Source organism: Saccopteryx leptura, chromosome 6 (genome assembly GCF_036850995.1).
Source record: "Saccopteryx leptura isolate mSacLep1 chromosome 6, mSacLep1_pri_phased_curated, whole genome shotgun sequence".
Lineage (NCBI taxonomy): Eukaryota > Metazoa > Chordata > Mammalia > Chiroptera > Emballonuridae > Saccopteryx > Saccopteryx leptura.
In genome coordinates, this window is record NC_089508.1 from 96,978,866 (window position 1) to 96,990,221 (window position 11,356).

An 11,356-nucleotide genomic window follows, 5' to 3' on the forward strand; every position below is an offset into this window, starting at 1 on the left:
TCTAAATGAACAAAATGCCAATCAAGAACATCCTGCACTGATATTAAAATATGACATGCTTTAAGTCCATCTTAAATGATTATTCATTTCTTCATCCTCTATCTTTTAATCCTATAAGAAGCCTTTATAGGATGTCTGTGGCATAACTGACCCTGTTCTGGGTACTTGTTCTCTGAGATATTTATTAACAACTGGGGTCTTTGAAATAATATAACACCAGTCCTGCCACTTGTTATTTTCTTGATGTAACACTTTTGATAAGATTCTTAAAGGATAATAATTTTGCAACAAGGGAAATTAACATGAAATTCTTTACAAAATATTTAGATCAACCTTTTTCTGTATAAAATGTAAAATGATAGTTTAGGGTTGGAATAGAAGAGCTTTCCCCAATGAAGAAAAGATGCTGAACTGCTAAGATGTCTGAAAGAAGAAGTCTCACTAGCAGAGAGCTAGCTGGAAAGTGTATGGATACTCTCAATATAGGTTGGCATTATTTTAAACTAGAGAATAAAGGAGATAGTTTCTTTAAAAAAAAAGTTTGGTCTGTGTCTGTGGTGTTTCAAAACTTCAAACTTAATAAAATCAAAACAAGCTTTGTTTAAGACTATGGAGTTTTCTGTTATTTTGGCAATATTCTAAGAATAATATTCATAGGTTTCATGATATCTCTAAAAGACAAGACAAAGACAATGAATGATGCCTCAGATATAATCTATGTCTTCTATATAAAAACTACAAAAGACAAAGGGAGAGTTCACTTTAGAACATAGTCTCATGGCATTGAACATTATTTTGGAATAAAGAGTAAAATTTTAAAAATATTTTGAATCCATAAAGAAGCATAATTAGAATATTTTTAAAAAGCAGAGAACACCCTGGCCAGTTGGCTCAGTGGTAGTGCATCAGCCTGGTTTGTGGATGTCCTGGGTTTGATTCCCAGCCACGGCACACAGGAGAAGCACCCATCTGCTTCACTCCTCCCCCTCTCACTTCTCTCTCTTTCTCCTCCTCCCCTCCTGCAGCCATGGCTCAAATGGAGTGAGTTGGCCCTAGGTGCTGAGGATGGCTCCATGGTCTCTGCCTCAGGTACTAAAAAAATGGCACTGGTTGCAATGGAGCAAGGGCCCCAGATGGGCAAAACATCGCCCCTATTGAGCTTGCTGGGTGGATCCTGGCTGGAGCGCATGTGGGAGTCTGTCTCTGCATCCCCTCCTCTCACTAAAAACAAACAAACAAACAAACACACACACACACACACAAAAAAGAGAAAAACAAATGAAAAATAAAGGTAGTAATATTCATTACTCAGTGAAGAAACAAAAGCAATGACTCACATTTTATGAGATAACTACTTCATTCATATTTAAAAAAAATAAAGAATTAAGACAAAACTACCTGTAGAAAAAATACTGAAAACAGAAATAATATTCAAGCAAGAATACCTAATAATACCTTTAATAGGATTTTAATTGTTGAAATTACATAGAGAAAGTAAAAAACTTTGGGCTATTAATGAGCAACATATCAATATATACATTGTTATAACCACTATGTACAATGTGAGCTAAATTATTCCTCTCAATGTTATTTGCTTCCTTCCATAATGTTAGACATCTTTACAATAGAAAACATTTATGTAGTACATAATGTGTATGTTCTTTTTATGAACAGCTTGGCAAATATTCAAACAGCCAAGTGACCTTGGCAATTATGTGGTTAAATTTGTGTCAGAAGCTTTAGAGCCTTAATGGATGATATACTGTATCTTATAACCTCATAGATGATTAATAAGCACCTGTTCAATTTAAGTGAATAAATAGGAATAATATCAAAATATTTGTCAAGTATATTTATCGATTAAGGGATTTATATATAAACTTCCTGAAAAGTAGGCATTGGTCTTTACTTTCCACGACTTTTTCTGTACTAAGCTATTTTTTATTCTCTATAAAATAAAGAAAACATGTGCACCAGCATTTCCTACCACCAGTGTATACCGAGAGTAAATTTATTGGCAATTTTATGCAAAATTAATAAGAATGAAAAAGAAATAAGGAGCTGGGTGTATAAAATTTTCCTTTTAGACTACTATCTGATTTTTGTAAGCCTAGTCATATATCTCTTGGGCAGAGAGTAGGGTATAAGGGCATGTTTATATTTATTAAATATTTATACTCAAAAGGGAAAATAAGTTTGTAAGACCACTATTAGAAAGTTTTGAATTTGGAAGTTAAAAAGAAGAGAGAGACTTTAAGAAGCAACAGTTTTTGTTTATGGTTTCATTTTTCCAGGTTAAAAATTAGAATGTGAAAGAAGTATTGAAAAAGGACTCAGTAGGCCTGGTAGGAGCTCTAAACCTTTCAGTAAACTACTACAGGTCCTTAGTTGAGGTACTTCTCTAAGCACAGTTTTCTTATCTGAAGAAGGTTGTATCTATTCTGAATTTTAAACTGCTTATTGGGGATAATAATAATACAAATGAGTGCATAGTTTTGCTAAGAGACTGTAGACTTCCTGATCCAGGCTACAGCATTGAATATGTCTACTCAGAGAAACTAGAGACAGTGTAATTAAGAGGGTATATATCATTCTTGTGGTCAAGAAGGGAAGCCAGAAGTCAAGGCCACAGAAGACATGGGAAACATCATTTCCGAAGTGTGAGACAAAGCTGTTAACAGGAAATTATTTATAGAGTCAAGAGCCAGAAGAAACAGGAAAAAGACAAGGAATCTATCACCTATGGTGATGAATGGTTCTGAGGGAGGCTTTTGACAATTGGAAGGCACAAAAGGCACTTTATTGTGCTTACTTTATGACCCTGAGTCTGCAATCTGATGAAATTAAAGGGTAATACTGTTCTGGGTGACATGTAAGAGAGAATACCGCAGGCAGTAACTTTCATATTAACCCTAATAAGGTTGGTGCCATTCAATCCTTTAACAGCATGAACTAGCAATGTTATTAAAGTGTGGTAACAGTATATACCAACCTTTGCATAGTTAATAATTATAGCAAGGTGGCTTACGGAACCTGTTTGATTGTGTGTTTTCAGACTCTGGTAAGGCGTAGTCATACGGAGTTACTCATAAAATTAAAAATTATCTATATCCCACCATTGTTAATTTTAAGTTTACTTTTCAATGCCAGAAACCAATTAATTTAGTTTTATAGTGCATTTGTTAGAGGAAAGCAGAAAATCAACCAAAAAAAGTAAAACTCCTTTTTTTAAATTCAGAATCCAATAACTATAAAGTATACAGTATTGTATTTTTAAGCAATAAAAAAACATGTTCACAAAGTAGCTCTTACATTAAAATTATTGGTTGTTATCAATCACCTGCAATAAAAATGAACTTAAAAAACCATTAAATGAGTTAAAGAATTAAACTCTACTTGCTCCTGAAGGATATATAATGAAGGTTGAGGTAACAGTTGCTGCTCTCATACCAAAAGAACAATTGCCAGTTTGAGCTAGGAAAAATGAAGCACAAGTCTACATTGATCTATTACTTCGTGAGTAGTTGATTCTGAGAAATTGTCAGAGGTAGATAAAATTAAATTCAGTCATTTTTTCTCATTTTTTAATACTGAAAATCCTTGAAAACTGGTAAATTATCTATAGAATCAGGATGACTTGATAAGTCATTCTTGAATATCTATCTCTTTATATTCAGACTTTTAGTAATTTATTGCTCAGTTAACCATATTTTATTTTGTTAATGAGGTCATCTTGTCTATTCCACATACTGTATTTCCCCATGTATAATATGCTTCCATGTATAAGACGCACCTTAATTTTGGGGCCCAATATTTGAAAAAAAATGTATTACATAAAGTTATTGAACTCAAGTTTTATTCATCATAAAATTTATACTACTCCTCATCATTGTTAAAACTCCCACCCATTAGCTTGTCCTCATCTGTGTCTGATGACAAATCACTGTCTTCATATATTGCCTCTTCCTCAGTTCCATCTATGGCATTTGAAATGCCACAACCACTGCATAAGACACACCCATTTTTTTAGACCTCAAATTTTTCAGAAAATGGTTCGTCTTATACATGGGGAAATACAGTAAACTGAAATACAACCCACCAGTGTAAGTAGGAAGAGGAATGATTTTGTACTACTGTTGTTGTCATTTTTAGTATTTTGCTTTAATTTTGAAAAAAAGGAAGAAGGGAATTTGAGGACTAAGTTTGCTCAGCCTGAGTGCTGGTAATGTTTCTCTGGTGGTTTTAGAGGTCACCCAGGAATGCTTTAATATAGATTTTTAGGATAATATAACCATAAAATGGAATATTTATTTTATGGAATACTTTCTTCATGACATTCTTATCTAGTATATTTATGTCCTCTCTTCTCTTTCTTTTATTGCTGAACAAAGTGAAATAACTATTTTTATAAACAAAGTCAAAGTTTATCTAAACTATACATTTTTCAAAATGTATAAGTAATATTCATAGAAGGAAAACACTAAATATTTTAGAACCACTGCTGTTACCTGATGTGGCCTTTATCTCAACCTAATGTTTTTTCTTGCTGACTATGTAAGATAATGAATATTTTTATAATTATTGACCAATTGATTATACCAAAATTCATGAAAGTTAATCATATATTTTAGATATGTAGAGAAGGACTTTCTATCAAGTCTATCATTAAATAAGATTTCTTCCCCTTAATAGTGTTCAAAATATTTTTTGCTGAAATTTAATTCTATTTACTCATCTTAATTCAGAAAAAAAGGAAAGTTAGTTGTTATTCTCAAAACATATCAATATTTGAAGAAATTTATTGAATTTACTATTCTGTGTAGTCCCCCTTTCTTTGAATTAATAAAAGAATAAATTAAACTAAATGAAATTTTATTTTCAGTTTTGCACAGATTCATTTTTAAATTTTATTTTTAGAAATTAACATTCAGAAAAGTGAGCTTTTGCATAAAATTTTATGAATTTAACACATATTTGTATAACTACCTTCACTTTCAGGATATATATTTTCATCACTACCAAAATTACTTTGTACTATTCTTTTAAAGTCACATACTTGCCCCTGATCACTGACAACCACTGTTATGTTCTCCATCACTGTGTTTTTGTCCTTTCAAGAATATTATGTAGCCCCAGCTGTGTAGCTCATTTGGTTAGAACACGGTCCAAATACACCAGGGTCATGGGTTCAAATCCTTGTCAGGGCACATATAAGAATCAACTAATGAATGCATAAAGTGAAAAATCAAATGGATATTTCTCTCTCTCTCTCTCTCTCTCTCCACCTTTTTCTTCCCCACACCTTTCTCTCTCTTCCTTCCTCTCTAAAATCAATATAAATTTTAAAAATTATATTATATAAATGAAATTATACAGTATGTAACCTTTTGAAATTGGCTCGTTCACTGAGCATAATGCTTTAGGGATTTATCTAATTTGTTGGTTGTATCAGTAGTTCATTTTTTTGTTGTTGTTGCTGTATCAATAGTTCATTTGTTTTATTGGTACCATTATTATGTATGAAATTACTGCCATTTTTTATGCATTTATTTATTGAAGAATATTTGAGTTTTCAGGCTTTTGGAAATTATGAATAGAGTTGCTAAATACATTTGTGTATAGGCTTGTGTGTGAACATAATTTTTATATATCTGGGTAAACACGTAACTGTAGTATTGCTGAGTAATAATATGATATATGTTGAACTTAATGGGACTCTAGTGAACTATTTTTCTAAATACCCCTACCATTTTGCATTCCCAGCAGCAATTTATTAGCATTCTAAGTCTCCTCATCCTCATATATTGCAATATACTGGTAGTTTTAGTATATTTCATTTTAACCATTCTCATAAATGTGTCGATAGAAGCTCATTTCTGTTTGAATTTGATTTTTCCCAATTAATTTGAGGGATTGTTCTTATGTTGAACATCTTTTCATGTGTTTATTTGTCATCAATACATATTCTTTAGTGATATGACTATTCAAGTCTTTATCTATTTAAAAATTTGATTGTTTTATCACTTTGAGTGCAAAGAGTTCTTAATATATTTTGGGTACAAGTTTTTGGTCAGATATATTCTTTGCAAATATATTCTCCAGTATATAGCTTGTCTTTTAATTTTCCTGATAGTGTCTTACATGAAAACCAAGTTTTTCATTTTAATGGATTCCTATTTATCAATTTTTTTCTTTTTTGGAATGTTTTCATGTCATGTCTTAGAATTCTTTGCCTAACCATAGATCATGATGACTTTCTTTTATGCATTTGTCTAAAAGTTATATAGTACTACATTTTATATTTATATTTATCATGCATTTTGAATTGGATACCATGCATATGGAAAGAACTTTAGGTTGAGGTTCAGTTTTTGCATATGGTTGTCCAATTGTTCCAACACCATTTTTTGACAAAACTCTCCATTTTTTAATTAATTTGCCTTTGTACTTGTGTCACAAATCATTTGACCATCTTTGTATATGTCTATTTATTTTCTTTTTTTTTAAGTGAGAAGAGAAGAGACTGACAGACTTCCACATGTGTCCCAACATGGATCCACCTGTCAACCTCTGTCTAGGACCCATGTTTGTATCATATGAGCTATCCTCAGTGCCCAGGATGGACACTTGAACCAATCAAGCCACTGGCTGTGAGAAGGGAAGAAAGTGAGAAGGGTGAGAGGGAGAAGAGAAGCAGATGGTTGTTTCTCATGTGTGCCCTACCCGGGGATGGGATCCAGTATGTCCTCATGCTGGGCCGATACTCTATCCACTGAGCTAACTGGCTGGGCTTAGATCTATTTCTTGATTCTCATTCTCCCTCTTTTGATCTATGTGTCTACCTGTTTTCCAGTACCACTCATGATCACCATAGATTGTTAAGTCCTAAAATTAGACAATGTCATTCCTCTTTATTCTTCTTTTACAACAATGTTTTTATTATTCAGTCCCTTTTCAAATAAATTTTTAGAATTAGCTTATAGGTGAATTTTTCTAATTTAACATTTTTACCCTTCTAAATTTCTAGGTTCTACATTAGGTAAGTTGACTACATAAATAAACAGACTAAAAATACATCACACAATTTAACAAATAGATAGGAAACTTGAATTCTTACTAATGAGATAAAAGTTCAGTTATATCAATTAACTTAATAATATGTTAAAGTGATTTTTAAAGTCTGCATTTAACTATTAGGATTTATTTCCTGATAATACACTACAGAGTGGCTTTATGCAATATGAAAGAGTTGTTTAAAAAATATGAAACACATACATTAGAATATAAAACTTTGTTAATAACCAAAAACATGAACTTTGTAAAAGTGTTTAAAAGGACTATGAGCTCATGGGGAGCTTATGTGTATGAGAAGAGGGGAAGGAGTAAGAAAGGGAGGGTCTTCCAGTAAACTGGCTAAAGGAAAAGTACTAACCACTGAATCTGCCAAATCAAACAGTCATCTGATGTCCAAGAATAGCTTTGAGAACGTTGTTCCCATTACTGCATTGGAGCCCCTAAATAACTTGAAAAGGTGATAGGATGTTTGTCTTCATCGCCCCCTGGAGACCTCTAAATGGAACAACAAGTTCTTTTTTCCAGGAGGATTATTAAAGGAAGAGTGTTTAAGACAACAAAAAACACAAGCATAAAAGGCCAAATTTGTATTTTCTGGGTTGTTTTACATTCTAATTGTGATTCTTCTTGGACCATGTGATGGTTTACTAGATGTACTAGCACATCTAGGGCAGAAATATGTAAGTGAATCTTCTCCAGAGAACCAAATGTAACAACAGGAAGTAAGCTCTTAGGTACTTTAAATTTTCAGGTATAATAAAGCCCTTTTACACTCTGTTCTAATATATCACATCCTCACACAAGTTTTCTGAAAGTCTGTGTAAGTATAATTTTTAATTAAGAATATTTTCCATATTATGTAGGAAGCACACAGTATTTCCCCCCTCCAAACAGTACCATTGTACATGTTGAAAAAACTTTAGACAACAGTAAACTTTATCCGTGTTTTTCTAATCCCTTCTTATTTTTCAGTGATTAATTGGAAAGGGAGAACACATAGCCAGCTAAGTAACATTTCTAGGTGCCTGAGTTTCTATCAAGAGTGCAATTTTTTGATGAAACACAGAATAAATACCAACATGGCAAACTCTGAATTGTTACCTGGCACCCTTCCACCAGAAACGATTTCTGCCTCCTTTTCAAGACTGATTCATCTCTATTTCACAAACAATCTAACATTGAAATATTTGGGGCACCCACTCCTCCGAGGTCACTGGAAAGCTGAAGAATGAGACCATACCATATAAAAGAAAATAGTGTCACCTTCTCAGCAAATAAAAGTTCAGTCTCAATTTCATGCTGAAGTATGAAGTATAGTTTCTGAAGAGACAGCCAGTTTGGTTTGTTATAGTAGGATTTGTAACTGTGGAGGTGGAAAACTTTTTTCCAATTTGTGAAAGATATTGTAAAACATTTACTGTAAAGAAGTTGGAATGATACCAAGTAGTAGCTGTAAAAATAAGAGGGGGGATGCTTAATTTGAGAAGTTTTATAAGACTTGCTCCATTATTCTTATGCAAAGGTTAAGTCAAGTTTGTGATGCAGTAAATGAAAAGTTAACAGTTCAGCTCATCACTTCAAGTGAATTCATATAGATTCACTGCTTTCATCTCTCTCTGTTCTTCCTCGCTCTGCACTTCTTCATTTTGATTAGCTCGTTCCCTTAACTGGTGAAGCAAGCATTTGTCCTTCAAGTTCAGTAAGTTACAACTGCTGTAAATCTCAAGTTTCTTTTGTGTTGAAAGTTTGTATTTAGAGAAGAGACTAAAGAGAAAATACATGGCCTTTTATACTAAAGAAATTAGTAAAGTTCAAGAATTGAGATAGCTAAGTTTTAAAGTCTTAGATAATATAAAGCCAAAAACTGTATGTCTTGTAATTTTAAAGTATATTCATACCTTTGGGCCCTGGCTGGTTGGCTCAGTGGTAGAGCGTTGGCTGGGTGTGTGGAAATCCCGGGTTTGATTCTCGGTCAGGACACACAGGAGAAGTGCCCATCTGCTTCTCCACCCTTCCCCCTTTCCTTTCTCTCTATCTCTCTCTTCCCCTCCCACAGCCAAGGCTCCATAGGAGCAAAGTTAGCCAGGGCACTGAGGACGGCTCCATAGCCTCTGCCTCAGGTGCTGGAATGGCTCCAAATGCAGCAAAGCAAAGCCCCAAATGGGCCGAGCATCGCCCCCTGGTGGACATGCCGGGTGGATCCTGGTCAGGCGCATGCGGGAGTCTGTTTGCTGCCCCCCACTTCTCAGGAAAAATTAAAAAATATATATATTTATACATTTGAACATCAATTATATCTCCTGTTGTTTATAGAATAGTGTAAATTGGTTAATTGTACACACTGAATTCTGTCCCCTTCTGTGTAAATTGCACACCATCTTTAATGTTAGTAAAAGATGTATGAGGAACATTAAACAAGCAGTAGTTTTGGAAAAGAAATCAAATTTCAGAGATTTCAAGAAATAAAATTCCAAACACAAATTAACATATATAATGTTTTCTTTATTTTCATACATAGATTATTTTTAGTAATTGAGATTCTATTAGTACCTAACTCTTAAAGGCTGGGAATTAGACTCTAAAAGAGGCACAGTGAAACAGGAATCATGGACTAGTAGAGGTAGGAGAACCTCTGCTTTAGCTGGAACCTCTGTCTAATGTGTGAATCCCCTCTATAACATCCATGATAAAAGATTGAAGAGATACAACAGGCATTGCAATATCTAAGTATCTTTTAGTATTTCCAGTGAAGGCATATTTTTACCCCCCTTATCAAGACAAGCCATGTCAGTTGCTTTTTCTTTATCCACTTCAACCATTATTTATTGAGCCCTATTACATGTCAGGTAATTAAAGGTTCTATTGATTTACAAAACAAAGTAAAATTGTCTTTATAGAATGCTGATTATTGGGAGAAAGGAATAAAAAAGAGGAACATACAGCAATATTTTATTGCAAGAATGTCATCAATGTGTTGTGTAGGGTATTGGGAAAATAGATGAGTTATAGTTAAGCTAATAAGGGTGAAGTGTTAGAAGAATCTCTGGAGGACATGCTATATGAGTTGAGTCTTGAATACAAGGTGTTAATTACTGGGGAAAGAAAGAATGGCATGAGTATGTCTATTTTAGGCAGAGAGAATTATTTGAGCAAAGAATTTAATCATAGCTTAGAATGATGTGTTCAGTGTTTTTTTAAAAGTAATTGTTGCTAAAGTGCAGGGCACACAGGGTGAGAAGAAGCTATAGAAGCAGGTGTGGTTAAGGCCATGTTTTAAATATTAGATTTTTAGCTAAATAAGAGTCTGAAAGATTTTAGGGGGATGAATGCATTGGCTCTATGGTTTAGATTAATTAATCAGCCTACTAATAGTGTGTGGAGGATGAATTTGAGGGGCATAAATTCAACAGTATACTTGAACATTCTAAGCCAAGGAGGATGAAGAGTGAACCTAGAAATAAAAATGGTGGTTCAGCTTTAGTACATGATTACTAGATAAAATTGTTCAGTAGGACTTTTAGTTTAGGTATGGGGGTAAAGAAAAGACTCAGGAATTTTAGCTAGAAGTTTGGATTGTTGATGGAACTATATATTGATATATAGACCTCTGAGATACTGAAGTAAAGAAGTGACAAGATTAGGTATTTACACGTTTATTGTTCTTAGGAGAGAACATGGTTAGTACTATAACTTTTGAATCATAAGAGCATAAAAGTAGGCATTAAAGTTGCAAAAGTAGTAGAGATAGTCAAGGAAAAATTTAGAATAAGAAAATGCATCCAGTGGGGAGGAAAGAGTTGAATGCATCAGCATTTATAAGATAAGAGAGACAGAGAAGACTAATATTATTTAGAAGAGGGTTACAGTAGTTTGGTGTTATAGAAGTGAGGAAAGTAAAAAGTTTTAAGCAATAAAAAGTGATTTTATAATATTAAAAACAGCAGAGAAATCAGTTGACAAATATTAAGACTAAAAATGTTGCATTAAAGAGTCAATAATGTCTGGATTAAAAGCAATTTCAGTGGAGGTATAAGTGAGATTGCAGTGGACCGAGGAGGAAATGGCATGAGGAACAGGGTTGTAAAGGCAGAATATGTTGTCAGATATTTAGTATAAGAAGGATGGATATATGATGTGCTATCACTGATGGAAGAGACATATACTCCATATGTAAATTACCTCATTTCTCTGCTACATACTATTCAAAGTTCTTTTAGTTTCTTTTTTTAAATTGATTTTATTGGGGTGACACTGTTTAATATAATTATACTGGTTTCAGGTG